Genomic DNA, 21,393 nt, shown 5'->3' with positions numbered 1-21,393 from the left:
TCGCTAAGGTTATTCCAGAGTAAATAGCAAAGCACTTTTTCAAGTTGCCCTTGGATAAGAGCGTCTACTAAATGTGGTAAATGTAAATGCACCGAAAGGAAGAGTAAAACAGGGAGTACAGGAGCGTATGCTAACGCAGATCAGTCTGGTTTTGTAAACAGAATCTCGTACGTAAACAGAGTGTAAAGAGCATGAATAAGTAGCAGCCAACGATCAGGTAGGGAGAACAGTACGGTACGAAAGATTCGAACAACAACCAGGTGAAAAAAAAGAAAAATGTAGCTTTAATTTTATAATAAATCGTTTTGCTCACAACATTTAACTGCGCGTCAGTTCGCAGCAATCGCCCAGAGTTCCTAAAAACATTGCTTTTGTAACTTCTGCAGCCGTCACCGATATTTGCGTTTAAACGTCTTCGCAGCACCCTCGGTCGGCCTAGTTTTGTCAGACCTGCCGCTGTAGCGCGATACTGGTTATTATAGCGATGGAGTGTTCTTTCACCTTTTAGTCTTTTTAAAGTGACTTCTCTCAAAGTGTAAGTCCACGCTGACAGTCCTGAATATCCTGCTTTCAAATTTCTCTGTGTTGAAGCATTACTACACTCTTCTGAAGCCCTTTATAATGAAAAATGATGTAGGTAAAGCCGAGCACGCAACATGTGCTGTGTTAGAGCGCCGCTTAGTGGTGACATATATGAACTTCAGCTCAGCCAACCGAAAATACATAATGGAAGATTTCTAGAAAGATTTTTTGATCGTTATTGATGCCAGGAGGAAAAGATTGGACGCTTCACGATTTTGCGTGTCATCCTTGCGCAGGGGCCATGCTAATCTTCTCTGTATCGTTCCAATTTTAGTATATGTGCTGCCGTAGCAAGCACGAACTGGGAGCCCAAACGTCTGGCATATATACCTGGGCCAGTTGCTTTTTTTCTAGATCATGGTTAGTGCACACAATCCCACCTTCTTACCTCAAAAGGGCCCAAAACTGCATATAAAACCATTATGCGGTTATTTCCGAAATTCTAAGTAAATGGTATTAGTTTTAATGTCTTTCTTTAATAGTTTTAAGGTCTTTCTTTCATCTCTTGAATACGACCTCTCAAGGTGTATTCTGGGAGATATGCAGTTTGTGGACTCTCGACACCTCAACAAGGGGTGAGTTTCTCAAAAGCTTCATAAGGATAAATACTTCCTTGCTAGTTCTTGAATCTCCCCTAATTTTCCAAAATTTCCCAAAACCCCCTAAAGGAGTATGTGAAGCCACTCACAAATCAACGTGTAACTGTTCTTTAGCTGGGTTCTTTGGCTTGTTATTATTATTATCATTATTATATGGACGTCTGAACCTTGGTTACATTGCGTGGCTTTACTTCCAATACAAGTTAATCATATTAGAAATTCAAGATTTTGTTCAGACAAGTAACATACAACTCAATTAAATTGTATTTCCATTATACTAATACAGCTTTATACATTAAAACGAAACACAGATGGGCTAAGATTTTGGTGCAGAATAGGTAGGACATACAATATTGCAATGACTTGTGTTTTACAATATCTGTGGTTAGAAGTATATATGAATTTTTAGTCATTTCAAACTCGCTAAGGTTATTCCAGAGTAAATAGCAAAGCACTTTTTCAAGTTGCTTTGGATAAGAGCGTCTACTAAATGTGGTAAATGTAAATGCACCGAAAGGAAGAGTAAAAGCGGGAGTACAGGAGCGTATGCTAACGCAGATCAGTCTGGTTTTGTAAACAGCATCTCGTACGTAAACAGAGTGTAAAGAGCATGAATAAGTAGCAGCCAGCGATCAGGTAGGGAGAACAGTATGGTACGAAAGATTCGAACAACAACCAGGTGAAAAAAAAGAAAAATGTAGCTTTAATTTGATAATAAATCGTTTTGCTCGCAACATTTAACTGCGCGTCAGTTCGCAGCAATCGCCCAGAGTTCCTAAACACATTGTTTTTGTAACTTCTGCAGCCGCCACCGATATTTGCTTTTAACCGTCTTCGCAGCACCCTCGGTCGGTCTAGTGTTGTCAGACCTGCCGCTGTAGCGCGATACAAGTTATTATAGCGATGGAGTGTTCTTTTACCTTTTAGTCTTTTTAAAGTGACTTCTCTCAAAGTGTAAGTCCACGCTGACAGTCCTGAATATCCTGCTTTCAAATTTCTCTGTGTTGAAGCATTACTACACTCTTCTGAAGCCCTTTATAATGAAAAATGATGTAGGTAAAGCCGACCACGCAACATGTGCTGTGTTAGAGCGCCGCTTAGTGGTGACATATATGAACTTCAGCTCAGCCAACCGAAAATACATAATGGAAGATTTCTAGAAAGATTTTTTGATCGTTATTGATGCCAGGAGGAAAAGATTGGACGCTTCACGATTTTGCGTGTCATCCTTGCGCAGGGGCCATGCTAATCTTCTCTGTATCGTTCCAATTTTAGTATATGTGCTGCCGTAGCAAGCACGAACTGGGAGCCCAAACGTCTGGCATATATACCTGGGCCAGTTGCTTTTTTTCTAGATCATGGTTAGTGCACACAATCCCACCTTCTTACCTCAAAAGGGCCCAAAACTGCATATAAAACCATTATGCGGTTATTTCCGAAATTCTAAGTAAATGGTATTAGTTTTAATGTCTTTCTTTAATAGTTTTAAGGTCTTTCTTTCATCTCTTGAATACGACCTCTCAAGGTGTATTCTGGGAGATATGCAGTTTGTGGACCCTCGACACCTCAACAAGGGGTGAGTTTCTCAAAAGCTTCATAAGGATAAATACTTCCTTGCTAGTTCTTGAATCTCCCCTAATTTTCCAAAATTTCCCAAAACCCCCTAAAGGAGTATGTGAAGCCACTCACAAATCAACGTGTAACTGTTCTTTAGCTGGGTTCTTTGGCTTGTTATTATTATTATCATTATTATATGGACGTCTGAACCTTGGTTACATTGCGTGGCTTAACTTCCAATACAAGTTAATCATATTAGAAATTCAAGATTTTGTTCAGACAAGTAACATACAACTCAATTAAATTGTATTTCCATTATACTAATACAGCTTTATACATTAAAACGAAACACAGATGGGCTAAGATTTTGGTGCAGAATAGGTAGGACATACAATATTGCAATGACTTGTGTTTTACAATATCTGTGGTTAGAAGTATATATGAATTTTTAGTCATTTCAAACTCGCTAAGGTTATTCCAGAGTAAATAGCAAAGCACTTTTTCAAGTTGCTTTGGATAAGAGCGTCTACTAAATGTGGTAAATGTAAATGCACCGAAAGGAAGAGTAAAAGCGGGAGTACAGGAGCGTATGCTAACGCAGATCAGTCTGGTTTTGTAAACAGCATCTCGTACGTAAACAGAGTGTAAAGAGCATGAATAAGTAGCAGCCAGCGATCAGGTAGGGAGAACAGTATGGTACGAAAGATTCGAACAACAACCAGGTGAAAAAAAAGAAAAATGTAGCTTTAATTTGATAATAAATCGTTTTGCTCGCAACATTTAACTGCGCGTCAGTTCGCAGCAATCGCCCAGAGTTCCTAAACACATTGTTTTTGTAACTTCTGCAGCCGCCACCGATATTTGCTTTTAACCGTCTTCGCAGCACCCTCGGTCGGTCTAGTGTTGTCAGACCTGCCGCTGTAGCGCGATACAAGTTATTATAGCGATGGAGTGTTCTTTTACCTTTTAGTCTTTTTAAAGTGACTTCTCTAAAAGTGTAAGTCCACGCTGACAGTCCTGAATATCCTGCTTTCAAATTTCTCTGTGTTGAAGCATTACTACACTCTTCTGAAGCCCTTTATAATGAAAATGATGTAGGTAAAGCGGAGAACGCAACATGTGCTGTGTTAGAGCGCCGCTTAGTGGTGACATATATGAACTTCAGCTCAGCCAACCGAAAATACATAATGGAAGATTGCTAGAAAGATTTTTTGATCGTTATTGATGCCAGGAGGAAAAGATTGGACGCTTCACGATTTTGCGTGTCATCCTTGCGCAGGGGCCATGCTAATCTTCTCTGTATCGTTCCAATTTTAGTATATGTGCTGCCGTAGCAAGCACGAACTGGGAGCCCAAACGTCTGGCATATATACCTGGGCCAGTTGCTTTTTTTCTAGATCATGGTTAGTGCACACAATCCCACCTTCTTACCTCAAAAGGGCCCAAAACTGCATATAAAACCATTATGCGGTTATTTCCGAAATTCTAAGTAAATGGTATTAGTTTTAATGTCTTTCTTTAATAGTTTTAAGGTCTTTCTTTCATCTCTTGAATACGACCTCTCAAGGTGTATTCTGGGAGATATGCAGTTTGTGGACCCTCGACACCTCAACAAGGGGTGAGTTTCTCAAAAGCTTCATAAGGATAAATACTTCCTTGCTAGTTCTTGAATCTCCCCTAATTTTCCAAAATTTCCCAAAACCCCCTAAAGGAGTATGTGAAGCCACTCACAAATCAACGTGTAACTGTTCTTTAGCTGGGTTCTTTGGCTTGTTATTATTATTATCATTATTATATGGACGTCTGAACCTTGGTTACATTGCGTGGCTTAACTTCCAATACAAGTTAATCATATTAGAAATTCAAGATTTTGTTCAGACAAGTAACATACAACTCAATTAAATTGTATTTCCATTATACTAATACAGCTTTATACATTAAAACGAAACACAGATGGGCTAAGATTTTGGTGCAGAATAGGTAGGACATACAATATTGCAATGACTTGTGTTTTACAATATCTGTGGTTAGAAGTATATATGAATTTTTAGTCATTTCAAACTCGCTAAGGTTATTCCAGAGTAAATAGCAAAGCACTTTTTCAAGTTGCTTTGGATAAGAGCGTCTACTAAATGTGGTAAATGTAAATGCACCGAAAGGAAGAGTAAAAGCGGGAGTACAGGAGCGTATGCTAACGCAGATCAGTCTGGTTTTGTAAACAGCATCTCGTACGTAAACAGAGTGTAAAGAGCATGAATAAGTAGCAGCCAGCGATCAGGTAGGGAGAACAGTATGGTACGAAAGATTCGAACAACAACCAGGTGAAAAAAAAGAAAAATGTAGCTTTAATTTGATAATAAATCGTTTTGCTCGCAACATTTAACTGCGCGTCAGTTCGCAGCAATCGCCCAGAGTTCCTAAACACATTGTTTTTGTAACTTCTGCAGCCGCCACCGATATTTGCTTTTAACCGTCTTCGCAGCACCCTCGGTCGGTCTAGTGTTGTCAGACCTGCCGCTGTAGCGCGATACTAGTTATTATACCGATGGAGTGTTCTTTAACCTTTTAGTCTTTTTAAAGTGACTTCTCTCAAAGTGTAAGTCCACGCTGACAGTCCTGAATATCCTGCTTTCAAATTTCTCTGTGTTGAAGCATTACTACACTCTTCTGAAGCCCTTTATAATGAAAATGATGTAGGTAAAGCGGAGAACGCAACATGTGCTGTGTTAGAGCGCCGCTTAGTGATGACGTATATGAACTTCAGCTCAGCCAACCGAAAATACATAATGGAAGATTGCTAGAAAGATTTTTTGATCGTTATTGATGCCAGGAGGAAAAGATTGGATGCTTCACGATTTTGCGTGTCATCCTTGCGCAGGGGCCATGCTAATCTTCTCTGTATCGTTCCAATTTTAGTATATGTGCTGCCGTAGCAAGCACGAACTGGGAGCCCAAACGTCTGGCATATATACCTGGGCCAGTTGCTTTTTTTCTAGATCATGGTTAGTGCACACAATCCCACCTTCTTACCTCAAAAGGGCCCAAAACTGCATATAAAACCATTATGCGGTTATTTCCGAAATTCTAAGTAAATGGTATTAGTTTTAATGTCTTTCTTTAATAGTTTTAAGGTCTTTCTTTCATCTCTTGAATACGACCTCTCAAGGTGTATTCTGGGAGATATGCAGTTTGTGGACCCTCGACACCTCAACAAGGGGTGAGTTTCTCAAAAGCTTCATAAGGATAAATACTTCCTTTCTAGTTCTTGAATCTTCCCTAATTTTCCGGAATTTCCCAAAACCCCCTAAAGGAGTATGTGAAGCCACTCACAAATGAACGTGTAACTGTTCTTTAGCTGGGTTCTTTGGCTTGTTATTATTATTATCATTATTATATGGACGTCTGAACCTTGGTTACATTGCGTGGCTTAACTTCCAATACAAGTTAATCATATTAGAAATTCAAGATTTTGTTCAGACAAGTAACATACAACTCAATTAAATTGTATTTCCATTATACTAATACAGCTTTATACATTAAAACGAAACACAGATGGGCTAAGATTTTGGTGCAGAATAGGTAGGACATACAATATTTCAATGACTTGTGTTTTACAATATCTGTTGTTAGAAGTATATATATGAATGTTTAGTCATTTCAAACTCGCTAAGGTTATTCCAGAGTAAATAGCAAAGCACTTTTTCAAGTTGCCCTTGGATAAGAGCGTCTACTAAATGTGGTAAATGTAAATGCACCGAAAGGAAGAGTAAAACAGGGAGTACAGGAGCGTATGCTAACGCAGATCGGTCTGGTTTTGTAAACAGCATCTCGTACGTAAACAGAGTGTAAAGAGCATGAATAAGTAGCAGCCAACGATCAGGTAGGGAGAACAGTACGGTACGAAAGATTCGAACAACAACCAGGTGAAAAAAAAGAAAAATGTAGCTTTAATTTTATAATAAATCGTTTTGCTCACAACATTTAACTGCGCGTCAGTTCGCAGCAATCGCCCAGAGTTCCTAAAAACATTGTTTTTGTAACTTCTGCAGCCGTCACCGATATTTGCGTTTAAACGTCTTCGCAGCACCCTCGGTCGGCCTAGTTTTGTCAGACCTGCCGCTGTAGCGCGATACTGGTTATTATAGCGATGGAGTGTTCTTTCACCTTTTAGTCTTTTTAAAGTGACTTCTCTCAAAGTGTAAGTCCACGCTGACAGTCCTGAATATCCTGCTTTCAAATTTCTCTGTGTTGAAGCATTACTACACTCTTCTGAAGCCCTTTATAATGAAAAATGATGTAGGTAAAGCCGAGCACGCAACATGTGCTGTGTTAGAGCGCCGCTTAGTGGTGACATATATGAACTTCAGCTCAGCCAACCGAAAATACATAATGGAAGATTTCTAGAAAGATTTTTTGATCGTTATTGATGCCAGGAGGAAAAGATTGGACGCTTCACGATTTTGCGTGTCATCCTTGCGCAGGGGCCATGCTAATCTTCTCTGTATCGTTCCAATTTTAGTATATGTGCTGCCGTAGCAAGCACGAACTGGGAGCCCAAACGTCTGGCATATATACCTGGGCCAGTTGCTTTTTTTCTAGATCATGGTTAGTGCACACAATCCCACCTTCTTACCTCAAAAGGGCCCAAAACTGCATATAAAACCATTATGCGGTTATTTCCGAAATTCTAAGTAAATGGTATTAGTTTTAATGTCTTTCTTTAATAGTTTTAAGGTCTTTCTTTCATCTCTTGAATACGACCTCTCAAGGTGTATTCTGGGAGATATGCAGTTTGTGGACCCTCGACACCTCAACAAGGGGTGAGTTTCTCAAAAGCTTCATAAGGATAAATACTTCCTTGCTAGTTCTTGAATCTCCCCTAATTTTCCAAAATTTCCCAAAACCCCCTAAAGGAGTATGTGAAGCCACTCACAAATCAACGTGTAACTGTTCTTTAGCTGGGTTCTTTGGCTTGTTATTATTATTATCATTATTATATGGACGTCTGAACCTTGGTTACATTGTGTGGCTTAACTTCCAACACAAGATAATCATATTAGAAATTCAAGATTTTGTTCAGACAAGTAACATACAACTCAATTAAATTTTATTTCCATTATACTAATACAGCTTTGTACATTAAAACGAAAAACAGATGGGCTAAGGTTTTGGTGCAGAATAGGTAGGACATACAATATTGCAATGACTTGTGTTTTACAATATCTGTGGTTAGAAGTATATAAGAATTTTTAGTCATTTCAAACTCGCAACGGTTATTCCAGGGTAAATAGCAAAGCACGTTTCCAAGTTGCCCTTGGATAAGAGCGTCTACTAAATGTGGTAAATGTAAATGCACCGATAGGAAGAGTAAAACAGGGAGTACAGGAGCGTATGCTAACGCAGATCAGTCTGATTTTGTAAACAGCATCTCGTACGTAAACAGCGTGTAAATAGCATGAATAAGTAGCAGCCAGCGATCAGGAAGGGAGAACAGTACGGTACGAAAGATTCGAACAACAACCAGGTGAAAAAAAAGAAAATTGTAGCTTTAATTTTATAATAAATCGTTTTGCTTACAACATTTAACTGCGCGTCAGTTCGCAGCAATCGCCCAGAGTTCCTAAAAACATTGTTTTTGTAACTTCTGCAGCCGTCACCGATATTTGCTTTTAACCGTCTTCGCAGCACCCTCGGTCGGTCTAGTTTTGTCAGACCTGCCGCTGTAGCGCGATACTGGTTATTATAGCGATGGAGTGTTCTTTCACCTTTTAGTCTTTTTAAAGTGACTTCTCTCAAAGTGTAAGTCCACGCTGACAGTCCTGAATATCCTGCTTTCAAATTTCTCTGTGTTGAAGCATTACTACACTCTTCTGAAGCCCTTTATAATGAAAATGATGTAGGTAAAGCGGAGCACGCAACATGTGCTGTGTTAGAGCGCCGCTTAGTGGTGACATATATGAACTTCAGATCAGCCAACCGAAAATACATAATGGAAGATTGCTAGAAAGATTTTTTGATCGTTATTGATGCCAGGAGGAAAAGATTGGACGCTTCACGATTTTGCGTGTCATCCTTGCGCAGGGGCCATGCTAATCTTCTCTGTATCGTTCCAATTTTAGTATATGTGCTGCCGTAGCAAGCACCAATTAGTAGCCCAAACGTCTGGCATATATACCTGGGCCAGTTGCTTATTTTCTAGATCATGGTTAGTGCACACAATCCCACCATTCTTACCTCAAAAGGGCCCAAAACTGCATATAAAACCATTATGCAGTTATTTCCGAAATTCTAAGTAAATGGTATTAGTTTTAATGTTTTTCTTTAATAGTTTTAAGGTCTTTCTTTCATCTCTTGAATACGACCTCTCAAGGTGTATTCTGGGAGATATGCAGTTTGTGGACCCTCGACACCTCAACAAGGGGTGAGTTTCTCAAAAGCTTCATAAGGATAAATACTTCCTTTCTAGTTCTTGAATCTTCCCTAATTTTCAAGAATTTCCCAAAACCCCCTAAAGGAGTATGTGAAGCCACTCACAAATGAACGTGTAACTGTGCTTTAGCTGGGTTCTTTGGCTTGTTATTATTATTATAATTATTATATGGACGTCTGAACCTTGGTTATATTGCGTGGCTTAACTTCCAATATAAGGTAATCATATTAGAAATTCAAGATTTTGTTCAGACAAGTAACATACAACTCAATTAAATTTTATTTCCATTATACTAATACAGCTTTGTACATTAAAACGAAAAACAGATGGGCTAAGGTTTTGGTGCAGAATAGGTAGGACATACAATATTGCAATGACTTGTGTTTTACAATATCTGTGGTTAGAAGTATATAAGAATTTTTAGTCATTTCAAACTCGCTACGGTTATTCCAGGGTAAATAGCAAAGCACGTTTCCAAGTTGCCCTTGGATAAGAGCGTCTACTAAATGTGGTAAATGTAAATGCACCGATAGGAAGAGTAAAACAGGGAGTACAGGAGCGTATGCTAACGCAGATCAGTCTGGTTTTGTAAACAGCATCTCGTACGTAAACAGAGTGTAAAGAGCATGAATAAGTAGCAGCCAACGATCAGGTAGGGAGAACAGTACGGTACGAAAGATTCGAACAACAACCAGGTGAAAAAAAAGAAAAATGTAGCTTTAATTTAATAATAAATCGTTTTGCTCACAACATTTAACTGCGCGTCAGTTCGCAGCAATCGCCCAGAGTTCCTAAAAACATTGTTTTTGTAACTTCTGCAGCCGTCACCGATATTTGCGTTTAAACGTCTTCGCAGCACCCTCGGTCGGCCTAGTTTTGTCAGACCTGCCGCTGTAGCGCGATACTGGTTATTATAGCGATGGAGTGTTCTTTCACCTTTTAGTCTTTTTAAAGTGACTTCTCTCAAAGTGTAAGTCCACGCTGACAGTCCTGAATATCCTGCTTTCAAATTTCTCTGTGTTGAAGCATTACTACACTCTTCTGAAGCCCTTTATAATGAAAAATGATGTAGGTAAAGCCGAGCACGCAACATGTGCTGTGTTAGAGCGCCGCCAAGTGGTGACATATATGAACTTCAGCTCAGCCAACCGAAAATACATAATGGAAGATTTCTAGAAAGATTTTTTGATCGTTATTGATGCCAGGAGGAAAAGATTGGACGCTTCACGATTTTGCGTGTCATCCTTGCGCAGGGGCCATGCTAATCTTCTCTGTATCGTTCCAATTTTAGTATATGTGCTGCCGTAGCAAGCACGAACTGGGAGCCCAAACGTCTGGCATATATACCTGGGCCAGTTGCTTTTTTTCTAGATCATGGTTAGTGCACACAATCCCACCTTCTTACCTCAAAAGGGCCCAAAACTGCATATAAAACCATTATGCGGTTATTTCCGAAATTCTAAGTAAATGGTATTAGTTTTAATGTCTTTCTTTAATAGTTTTAAGGTCTTTCTTTCATCTCTTGAATACGACCTCTCAAGGTGTATTCTGGGAGATATGCAGTTTGTGGACCCTCGACACCTCAACAAGGGGTGAGTTTCTCAAAAGCTTCATAAGGATAAATACTTCCTTGCTAGTTCTTGAATCTCCCCTAATTTTCCAAAATTTCCCAAAACCCCCTAAAGGAGTATGTGAAGCCACTCACAAATCAACGTGTAACTGTTCTTTAGCTGGGTTCTTTGGCTTGTTATTATTATTATCATTATTATATGGACGTCTGAACCTTGGTTACATTGCGTGGCTTAACTTCCAATACAAGTTAATCATATTAGAAATTCAAGATTTTGTTCAGACAAGTAACATACAACTCAATTAAATTGTATTTCCATTATACTAATACAGCTTTATACATTAAAACGAAACACAGATGGGCTAAGATTTTGGTGCAGAATAGGTAGGACATACAATATTGCAATGACTTGTGTTTTACAATATCTGTGGTTAGAAGTATATATGAATTTTTAGTCATTTCAAACTCGCTAAGGTTATTCCAGAGTAAATAGCAAAGCACTTTTTCAAGTTGCTTTGGATAAGAGCGTCTACTAAATGTGGTAAATGTAAATGCACCGAAAGTAAGAGTAAAAGCGGGAGTACAGGAGCGTATGCTAACGCAGATCAGTCTGGTTTTGTAAACAGCATCTCGTACGTAAACAGAGTGTAAAGAGCATGAATAAGTAGCAGCCAACGATCAGGTAGGGAGAACAGTACGGTACGAAAGATTCGAACAACAACCAGGTGAAAAAAAAGAAAAATGTAGCTTTAATTTGATAATAAATCGTTTTGCTCGCAACATTTAACTGCGCGTCAGTTCGCAGCAATCGCCCAGAGTTCCTAAACACATTGTTTTTGTAACTTCTGCAGCCGCCACCGATATTTGCTTTTAACCGTCTTCGCAGCACCCTCGGTCGGTCTAGTGTTGTCAGACCTGCCGCTGTAGCGCGATACTAGTTATTATAGCGATGGAGTGTTCTTTTACCTTTTAGTCTTTTTAAAGTGACTTCTCTCAAAGTGTAAGTCCACGCTGACAGTCCTGAATATCCTGCTTTCAAATTTCTCTGTGTTGAAGCATTACTACACTCTTCTGAAGCCCTTTATAATGAAAATGATGTAGGTAAAGCGGAGAACGCAACATGTGCTGTGTTAGAGCGCCGCTTAGTGGTGACGTATATGAACTTCAGCTCAGCCAACCGAAAATACATAATGGAAGATTGCTAGAAAGATTTTTTGATCGTTATTGATGCCAGGAGGAAAAGATTGGACGCTTCACGATTTTGCGTGTCATCCTTGCGCAGGGGCCATGCTAATCTTCTCTGTATCGTTCCAATTTTAGTATATGTGCTGCCGTAGCAAGCACGAACTGGGAGCCCAAACGTCTGGCATATATACCTGGGCCAGTTGCTTTTTTCTAGATCATGGTTAGTGCACACAATCCCACCTTCTTACCTCAAAAGGGCCCAAAACTGCATATAAAACCATTATGCGGTTATTTCCGAAATTCTAAGTAAATGGTATTAGTTTTAATGTCTTTCTTTAATAGTTTTAAGGTCTTTCTTTCATCTCTTGAATACGACCTCTCAAGGTGTATTCTGGGAGATATGCAGTTTGTGGACCCTCGACACCTCAACAAGGGGTGAGTTTCTCAAAAGCTTCATAAGGATAAATACTTCCTTTCTAGTTCTTGAATCTTCCCTAATTTTCCGGAATTTCCCAAAACCCCCTAAAGGAGTATGTGAAGCCACTCACAAATGAACGTGTAACTGTTCTTTAGCTGGGTTCTTTGGCTTGTTATTATTATTATCATTATTATATGGACGTCTGAACCTTGGTTACATTGCGTGGCTTAACTTCCAATACAAGTTAATCATATTAGAAATTCAAGATTTTGTTCAGACAAGTAACATACAACTCAATTAAATTGTATTTCCATTATACTAATACAGCTTTATACATTAAAACGAAACACAGATGGGCTAAGATTTTGGTGCAGAATAGGTAGGACATACAATATTTCAATGACTTGTGTTTTACAATATCTGTTGTTAGAAGTATATATGAATGTTTAGTCATTTCAAACTCGCTAAGGTTATTCCAGAGTAAATAGCAAAGCACTTTTTCAAGTTGCCCTTGGATAAGAGCGTCTACTAAATGTGGTAAATGTAAATGCACCGAAAGGAAGAGTAAAACAGGGAGTACAGGAGCGTATGCTAACGCAGATCAGTCTGGTTTTGTAAACAGCATCTCGTACGTAAACAGAGTGTAAAGAGCATGAATAAGTAGCAGCCAACGATCAGGTAGGGAGAACAGTACGGTACGAAAGATTCGAACAACAACCAGGTGAAAAAAAAGAAAAATGTAGCTTTAATTTGATAATAAATCGTTTTGCTCGCAACATTTAACTGCGCGTCAGTTCGCAGCAATCGCCCAGAGTTCCTAAACACATTGTTTTTGTAACTTCTGCAGCCGCCACCGATATTTGCTTTTAACCGTCTTCGCAGCACCCTCGGTCGGTCTAGTGTTGTCAGACCTGCCGCTGTAGCGCGATACTAGTTATTATAGCGATGGAGTGTTCTTTTACCTTTTAGTCTTTTTAAAGTGACTTCTCTCAAAGTGTAAGTCCACGCTGACAGTCCTGAATATCCTGCTTTCAAATTTCTCTGTGTTGAAGCATTACTACACTCTTCTGAAGCCCTTTATAATGAAAATGATGTAGGTAAAGCGGAGAACGCAACATGTGCTGTGTTAGAGCGCCGCTTAGTGGTGACGTATATGAACTTCAGCTCAGCCAACCGAAAATACATAATGGAAGATTGCTAGAAAGATTTTTTGATCGTTATTGATGCCAGGAGGAAAAGATTGGACGCTTCACGATTTTGCGTGTCATCCTTGCGCAGGGGCCATGCTAATCTTCTCTGTATCGTTCCAATTTTAGTATATGTGCTGCCGTAGCAAGCACGAACTGGGAGCCCAAACGTCTGGCATATATACCTGGGCCAGTTGCTTTTTTTCTAGATCATGGTTAGTGCACACAATCCCACCTTCTTACCTCAAAAGGGCCCAAAACTGCATATAAAACCATTATGCGGTTATTTCCGAAATTCTAAGTAAATGGTATTAGTTTTAATGTCTTTCTTTAATAGTTTTAAGGTCTTTCTTTCATCTCTTGAATACGACCTCTCAAGGTGTATTCTGGGAGATATGCAGTTTGTGGACCCTCGACACCTCAACAAGGGGTGAGTTTCTCAAAAGCTTCATAAGGATAAATACTTCCTTTCTAGTTCTTGAATCTTCCCTAATTTTCCGGAATTTCCCAAAACCCCCTAAAGGAGTATGTGAAGCCACTCACAAATGAACGTGTAACTGTTCTTTAGCTGGGTTATTTGGCTTGTTATTATTATTATCATTATTATATGGACGTCTGAACCTTGGTTACATTGCGTGGCTTAACTTCCAATACAAGTTAATCATATTAGAAATTCAAGATTTTGTTCAGACAAGTAACATACAACTCAATTAAATTGTATTTCCATTATACTAATACAGCTTTATACATTAAAACGAAACACAGATGGGCTAAGATTTTGGTGCAGAATAGGTAGGACATACAATATTTCAATGACTTGTGTTTTACAATATCTGTTGTTAGAAGTATATATGAATGTTTAGTCATTTCAAACTCGCTAAGGTTATTCCAGAGTAAATAGCAAAGCACTTTTTCAAGTTGCCCTTGGATAAGAGCGTCTACTAAATGTGGTAAATGTAAATGCACCGAAAGGAAGAGTAAAACAGGGAGTACAGGAGCGTATGCTAACGCAGATCAGTCTGGTTTTGTAAACAGCATCTCGTACGTAAACAGAGTGTAAAGAGCATGAATAAGTAGCAGCCAACGATCAGGTAGGGAGAACAGTACGGTACGAAAGATTCGAACAACAACCAGGTGAAAAAAAAGAAAAATGTAGCTTTAATTTGATAATAAATCGTTTTGCTCGCAACATTTAACTGCGCGTCAGTTCGCAGCAATCGCCCAGAGTTCCTAAACACATTGTTTTTGTAACTTCTGCAGCCGCCACCGATATTTGCTTTTAACCGTCTTCGCAGCACCCTCGGTCGGTCTAGTGTTGTCAGACCTGCCGCTGTAGCGCGATACAAGTTATTATACCGATGGAGTGTTCTTTTACCTTTTAGTCTTTTTAAAGTGACTTCTCTCAAAGTGTAAGTCCACGCTGACAGTCCTGAATATCCTGCTTTCAAATTTCTCTGTGTTGAAGCATTACTACACTCTTCTGAAGCCCTTTATAATGAAAATGATGTAGGTAAAGCGGAGAACGCAACATGTGCTGTGTTAGAGCGCCGCTTAGTGGTGACGTATATGAACTTCAGCTCAGCCAACCGAAAATACATAATGGAAGATTGCTAGAAAGATTTTTTGATCGTTATTGATGCCAGGAGGAAAAGATTGGACGCTTCACGATTTTGCGTGTCATCCTTGCGCAGGGGCCATGCTAATCTTCTCTGTATCGTTCCAATTTTAGTATATGTGCTGCCGTAGCAAGCACGAACTGGGAGCCCAAACGTCTGGCATATATACCTGGGCCAGTTGCTTTTTTTCTAGATCATGGTTAGTGCACACAATCCCACCTTCTTACCTCAAAAGGGCCCAAAACTGCATATAAAACCATTATGCGGTTATTTCCGAAATTCTAAGTAAATGGTATTAGTTTTAATGTCTTTCTTTAATAGTTTTAAGGTCTTTCTTTCATCTCTTGAATACGACCTCTCAAGGTGTATTCTGGGAGATATGCAGTTTGTGGACCCTCGACACCTCAACAAGGGGTGAGTTTCTCAAAAGCTTCATAAGGATAAATACTTCCTTGCTAGTTCTTGAATCTCCCCTAATTTTCCAAAATTTCCCAAAACCCCCTAAAGGAGTATGTGAAGCCACTCACAAATCAACGTGTAACTGTTCTTTAGCTGGGTTCTTTGGCTTGTTATTATTATTATCATTATTATATGGACGTCTGAACCTTGGTTACATTGCGTGGCTTAACTTCCAATACAAGTTAATCATATTAGAAATTCAAGATTTTGTTCAGACAAGTAACATACAACTCAATTAAATTGTATTTCCATTATACTAATACAGCTTTATACATTAAAACGAAACACAGATGGGCTAAGATTTTGGTGCAGAATAGGTAGGACATACAATATTGCAATGACTTGTGTTTTACAATATCTGTGGTTAGAAGTATATATGAATTTTTAGTCATTTCAAACTCGCTAAGGTTATTCCAGAGTAAATAGCAAAGCACTTTTTCAAGTTGCTTTGGATAAGAGCGTCTACTAAATGTGGTAAATGTAAATGCACCGAAAGGAAGAGTAAAAGCGGGAGTACAGGAGCGTATGCTAACGCAGATCAGTCTGGTTTTGTAAACAGCATCTCGTACGTAAACAGAGTGTAAAGAGCATGAATAAGTAGCAGCCAGCGATCAGGTAGGGAGAACAGTATGGTACGAAAGATTCGAACAACAACCAGGTGAAAAAAAAGAAAAATGTAGCTTTAATTTGATAATAAATCGTTTTGCTCGCAACATTTAACTGCGCGTCAGTTCGCAGCAATCGCCCAGAGTTCCTAAACACATTGTTTTTGTAACTTCTGCAGCCGCCACCGATATTTGCTTTTAACCGTCTTCGCAGCACCCTCGGTCGGTCTAGTGTTGTCAGACCTGCCGCTGTAGCGCGATACAAGTTATTATAGCGATGGAGTGTTCTTTTACCTTTTAGTCTTTTTAAAGTGACTTCTCTAAAAGTGTAAGTCCACGCTGACAGTCCTGAATATCCTGCTTTCAAATTTCTCTGTGTTGAAGCATTACTACACTCTTCTGAAGCCCTTTATAATGAAAATGATGTAGGTAAAGCGGAGAACGCAACATGTGCTGTGTTAGAGCGCCGCTTAGTGGTGACGTATATGAACTTCAGCTCAGCCAACCGAAAATACATAATGGAAGATTGCTAGAAAGATTTTTTGATCGTTATTGATGCCAGGAGGAAAAGATTGGACGCTTCACGATTTTGCGTGTCATCCTTGCGCAGGGGCCATGCTAATCTTCTCTGTATCGTTCCAATTTTAGTATATGTGCTGCCGTAGCAAGCACGAACTGGGAGCCCAAACGTCTGGCATATATACCTGGGCCAGTTGCTTTTTTTCTAGATCATGGTTAGTGCACACAATCCCACCTTCTTACCTCAAAAGGGCCCAAAACTGCATATAAAACCATTATGCGGTTATTTCCGAAATTCTAAGTAAATGGTATTAGTTTTAATGTCTTTCTTTAATAGTTTTAAGGTCTTTCTTTCATCTCTTGAATACGACCTCTCAAGGTGTATTCTGGGAGATATGCAGTTTGTGGACCCTCGACACCTCAACAAGGGGTGAGTTTCTCAAAAGCTTCATAAGGATAAATACTTCCTTTCTAGTTCTTGAATCTTCCCTAATTTTCCGGAATTTCCCAAAACCCCCTAAAGGAGTATGTGAAGCCACTCACAAATGAACGTGTAACTGTTCTTTAGCTGGGTTCTTTGGCTTGTTATTATTATTATCATTATTATATGGACGTCTGAACCTTGGTTACATTGCGTGGCTTAACTTCCAATACAAGTTAATCATATTAGAAATTCAAGATTTTGTTCAGACAAGTAACATACAACTCAATTAAATTGTATTTCCATTATACTAATACAGCTTTATACATTAAAACGAAACACAGATGGGCTAAGATTTTGGTGCAGAATAGGTAGGACATACAATATTTCAATGACTTGTGTTTTACAATATCTGTTGTTAGAAGTATATATGAATGTTTAGTCATTTCAAACTCGCTAAGGTTATTCCAGAGTAAATAGCAAAGCACTTTTTCAAGTTGCCCTTGGATAAGAGCGTCTACTAAATGTGGTAAATGTAAATGCACCGAAAGGAAGAGTAAAAGCGGGAGTACAGGAGCGTATGCTAACGCAGATCAGTCTGGTTTTGTAAACAGCATCTCGTACGTAAACAGAGTGTAAAGAGCATGAATAAGTAGCAGCCAACGATCAGGTAGGGAGAACAGTACGGTACGAAAGATTCGAACAACAACCAGGTGAAAAAAAAGAAAAATGTAGCTTTAATTTGATAATAAATCGTTTTGCTCGCAACATTTAACTGCGCGTCAGTTCGCAGCAATCGCCCAGAGTTCCTAAACACATTGTTTTTGTAACTTCTGCAGCCGCCACCGATATTTGCTTTTAACCGTCTTCGCAGCACCCTCGGTCGGTCTAGTGTTGTCAGACCTGCCGCTGTAGCGCGATACTAGTTATTATAGCGATGGAGTGTTCTTTTACCTTTTAGTCTTTTTAAAGTGACTTCTCTCAAAGTGTAAGTCCACGCTGACAGTCCTGAATATCCTGCTTTCAAATTTCTCTGTGTTGAAGCATTACTACACTCTTCTGAAGCCCTTTATAATGAAAATGATGTAGGTAAAGCGGAGAACGCAACATGTGCTGTGTTAGAGCGCCGCTTAGTGGTGACGTATATGAACTTCAGCTCAGCCAACCGAAAATACATAATGGAAGATTGCTAGAAAGATTTTTTGATCGTTATTGATGCCAGGAGGAAAAGATTGGACGCTTCACGATTTTGCGTGTCATCCTTGCGCAGGGGCCATGCTAATCTTCTCTGTATCGTTCCAATTTTAGTATATGTGCTGCCGTAGCAAGCACGAACTGGGAGCCCAAACGTCTGGCATATATACCTGGGCCAGTTGCTTTTTTTCTAGATCATGGTTAGTGCACACAATCCCACCTTCTTACCTCAAAAGGGCCCAAAACTGCATATAAAACCATTATGCGGTTATTTCCGAAATTCTAAGTAAATGGTATTAGTTTTAATGTTTTTCTTTAATAGTTTTAAGGTATTTCTTTCTTCTCTCGAATACGACCTCTCAAGGTGTATTCTGGGAGATATGCAGTTTGTGGACCCTCGACACCTCAACAAGGGGTGAGTTTCTCAAAAGCTTCATAAGGATAAATACTTCCTTTCTAGTTCTTGAATCTTCCCTAATTTTCCGGAATTTCCCAAAACCCCCTAAAGGAGTATGTGAAGCCACTCACAAATCAACGTGTAACTGTTGTTTAGCTGGGTTCTTTGGCTTGTTATTATTATTATCATTATTATATGGACGTCTGAACCTTGGTTACATTGCGTGGCTTAACTTCCAATACAAGTTAATCATATTAGAAATTCAAGATTTTGTTCAGACAAGTAACATACAACTCAATTAAATTGTATTTCCATTATACTAATACAGCTTTATACATTAAAACGAAACACAGATGGGCTAAGATTTTGGTGCAGAATAGGTAGGACATACAATATTTCAATGACTTGTGTTTTACAATATCTGTTGTTAAAAGTATATATGAATGTTTAGTCATTTCAAACTCGCTAAGGTTATTCCAGAGTAAATAGCAAAGCACTTTTTCAAGTTGCCCTTGGATAAGAGCGTCTACTAAATGTGGTAAATGTAAATGCACCGAAAGGAAGAGTAAAACAGGGAGTACAGGAGCGTATGCTAACGCAGATCAGTCTGGTTTTGTAAACAGCATCTCGTACGTAAACAGAGTGTAAAGAGCATGAATAAGTAGCAGCCAACGATCAGGTAGGGAGAACAGTACGGTACGAAAGATTCGAACAACAACCAGGTGAAAAAAAAGAAAAATGTAGCTTTAATTTTATAATAAATTGTTTTGCTCACAACATTTAACTGCGCGTCAGTTCGCAGCAATCGCCCAGAGTTCCTAAAAACATTGTTTTTGTAACTTCTGCAGCCGTCACCGATATTTGCGTTTAAACGTCTTCGCAGCTCCTCGGTCGGCCTAGTTTTGTCAGACCTGCCGCTGTAGCGCGATACTGGTTATTATAGCGATGGAGTGTTCTTTCACCTTTTAGTCTTTTTAAAGTGACTTCTCTCAAAGTGTAAGTCCACGCTGACAGTCCTGAATATCCTGCTTTCAAATTTCTCTGTGTTGAAGCATTACTACACTCTTCTGAAGCCCTTTATAATGAAAAATGATGTAGGTAAAGCCGAGCACGCAACATGTGCTGTGTTAGAGCGCCGCTTAGTGGTGACATATATGAACTTCAGCTCAGCCAACCGAAAATACATAATGGAAGATTTCTAGAAAGATTTTTTGATCGTTATTGATGCCAGGAGGAAAAGATTGGACGCTTCACGATTTTGCGTGTCATCCTTGCGCAGGGGCCATGCTAATCTTCTCTGTATCGTTCCAATTTTAGTATATGTGCTGCCGTAGCAAGCACGAACTGGGAGCCCAAACGTCTGGCATATATACCTGGGCCAGTTGCTTTTTTTCTAGATCATGGTTAGTGCACACAATCCCACCTTCTTACCTCAAAAGGGCCCAAAACTGCATATAAAACCATTATGCGGTTATTTCCGAAATTCTAAGTAAATGGTATTAGTTTTAATGTCTTTCTTTAATAGTTTTAAGGTCTTTCTTTCATCTCTTGAATACGACCTCTCAAGGTGTATTCTGGGAGATATGCAGTTTGTGGACCCTCGACACCTCAACAAGGGGTGAGTTTCTCAAAAGCTTTATAAGGATAAATACTTCCTTGCTAGTTCTTGAATCTCCCCTAATTTTCCAAAATTTCCCAAAACCCCCTAAAGGAGTATGTGAAGCCACTCACAAATCAACGTGTAACTGTTCTTTAGCTGGGTTCTTTGGCTTGTTATTATTATTATCATTATTATATGGACGTCTGAACCTTGGTTACATTGCGTGGCTTAACTTCCAATACAAGTTAATCATATTAGAAATTCAAGATTTTGTTCAGACAAGTAACATACAACTCAATTAAATTTTATTTCCATTATACTAATACAGCTTTATACATTAAAACGAAACACAGATGGGCTAAGGTTTTGGTGCAGAATAGGTAGGACATAAAATATTGCAATGACTTGTGTTTTACAATATCTGTGGTTAGAAGTATATATGAATTTTTAGTCATTTCAAACTCGCTAAGGTTATTCCAGAGTAAATAGCAAAGCACTTTTTCAAGTTGCTTTGGATAAGAGCGTCTACTAAATGTGGTAAATGTAAATGCACCGAAAGGAAGAGTAAAAGCGGGAGTACAGGAGCGTATGCTAACGCAGATTAGTCTGGTTTTGTAAACAGCATCTCGTACGTAAACAGAGTGTAAAGAGCATGAATAAGTAGCAGCCAGCGATCAGGTAGGGAGAACAGTATGGTACGAAAGATTCGAACAACAACCAGGTGAAAAAAAAGAAAAATGTAGCTTTAATTTGATAATAAATCGTTTTGCTCGCAACATTTAACTGCGCGTCAGTTCGCAGCAATCGCCCAGAGTTCCTAAACACATTGTTTTTGTAACTTCTGCAGCCGCCACCGATATTTGCTTTTAACCGTCTTCGCAGCACCCTCGGTCGGTCTAGTGTTGTCAGACCTGCCGCTGTAGCGCGATACAAGTTATTATACCGATGGAGTGTTCTTTTACCTTTTAGTCTTTTTAAAGTGACTTCTCTCAAAGTGTAAGTCCACGCTGACAGTCCTGAATATCCTGCTTTCAAATTTCTCTGTGTTGAAGCA

At 39.1% G+C, this 21,393-nt stretch overlaps 13 non-coding genes across 13 annotated transcripts; all 13 read right to left on the bottom strand.

Moving 5' to 3' along the window:
• Nucleotides 1–773: 773 nt before the first annotated feature.
• Nucleotides 774–880, bottom strand: LOC140547295 (U6 spliceosomal RNA). Its single transcript, XR_011978471.1, has one exon. It is a non-coding gene; the product is annotated as a U6 spliceosomal RNA (small nuclear RNA).
• A 1,493-nt stretch (nucleotides 881–2,373) lies between these two features.
• On the bottom strand, nucleotides 2,374–2,480 carry LOC140547294 (U6 spliceosomal RNA). Its single transcript, XR_011978470.1, has one exon. It is a non-coding gene; the product is annotated as a U6 spliceosomal RNA (small nuclear RNA).
• Nucleotides 2,481–3,972: 1,492 nt separating this feature from the next.
• LOC140547293 (U6 spliceosomal RNA) lies at nucleotides 3,973–4,079 on the bottom strand. The gene has a single exon (XR_011978469.1). It is a non-coding gene; the product is annotated as a U6 spliceosomal RNA (small nuclear RNA).
• Nucleotides 4,080–5,571: 1,492 nt separating this feature from the next.
• LOC140547264 (U6 spliceosomal RNA) lies at nucleotides 5,572–5,678 on the bottom strand. The gene has a single exon (XR_011978443.1). It is a non-coding gene; the product is annotated as a U6 spliceosomal RNA (small nuclear RNA).
• Nucleotides 5,679–7,174: 1,496 nt separating this feature from the next.
• On the bottom strand, nucleotides 7,175–7,281 carry LOC140547291 (U6 spliceosomal RNA). The gene has a single exon (XR_011978468.1). It is a non-coding gene; the product is annotated as a U6 spliceosomal RNA (small nuclear RNA).
• A 1,493-nt stretch (nucleotides 7,282–8,774) lies between these two features.
• Nucleotides 8,775–8,881, bottom strand: LOC140547290 (U6 spliceosomal RNA). Its single transcript, XR_011978467.1, has one exon. It is a non-coding gene; the product is annotated as a U6 spliceosomal RNA (small nuclear RNA).
• Nucleotides 8,882–10,376: 1,495 nt separating this feature from the next.
• LOC140547289 (U6 spliceosomal RNA) lies at nucleotides 10,377–10,483 on the bottom strand. The gene has a single exon (XR_011978466.1). It is a non-coding gene; the product is annotated as a U6 spliceosomal RNA (small nuclear RNA).
• A 1,492-nt stretch (nucleotides 10,484–11,975) lies between these two features.
• On the bottom strand, nucleotides 11,976–12,082 carry LOC140547288 (U6 spliceosomal RNA). Its single transcript, XR_011978465.1, has one exon. It is a non-coding gene; the product is annotated as a U6 spliceosomal RNA (small nuclear RNA).
• A 1,492-nt stretch (nucleotides 12,083–13,574) lies between these two features.
• Nucleotides 13,575–13,681, bottom strand: LOC140547287 (U6 spliceosomal RNA). The gene has a single exon (XR_011978464.1). It is a non-coding gene; the product is annotated as a U6 spliceosomal RNA (small nuclear RNA).
• Nucleotides 13,682–15,174: 1,493 nt separating this feature from the next.
• LOC140547286 (U6 spliceosomal RNA) lies at nucleotides 15,175–15,281 on the bottom strand. Its single transcript, XR_011978463.1, has one exon. It is a non-coding gene; the product is annotated as a U6 spliceosomal RNA (small nuclear RNA).
• A 1,492-nt stretch (nucleotides 15,282–16,773) lies between these two features.
• LOC140547285 (U6 spliceosomal RNA) lies at nucleotides 16,774–16,880 on the bottom strand. Its single transcript, XR_011978462.1, has one exon. It is a non-coding gene; the product is annotated as a U6 spliceosomal RNA (small nuclear RNA).
• Nucleotides 16,881–18,373: 1,493 nt separating this feature from the next.
• LOC140547284 (U6 spliceosomal RNA) lies at nucleotides 18,374–18,480 on the bottom strand. The gene has a single exon (XR_011978461.1). It is a non-coding gene; the product is annotated as a U6 spliceosomal RNA (small nuclear RNA).
• A 1,493-nt stretch (nucleotides 18,481–19,973) lies between these two features.
• On the bottom strand, nucleotides 19,974–20,080 carry LOC140547283 (U6 spliceosomal RNA). Its single transcript, XR_011978460.1, has one exon. It is a non-coding gene; the product is annotated as a U6 spliceosomal RNA (small nuclear RNA).
• Nucleotides 20,081–21,393: the final 1,313 nt, after the last annotated feature.

This window comes from Salminus brasiliensis, chromosome 24 (genome assembly GCF_030463535.1).
Source record: "Salminus brasiliensis chromosome 24, fSalBra1.hap2, whole genome shotgun sequence".
Classification (NCBI taxonomy): Eukaryota; Metazoa; Chordata; class Actinopteri; order Characiformes; family Bryconidae; genus Salminus; species Salminus brasiliensis.
Note: the sequence above shows the minus strand (reverse complement) of the source record. Positions and strands in the feature narration are given on the sequence as shown.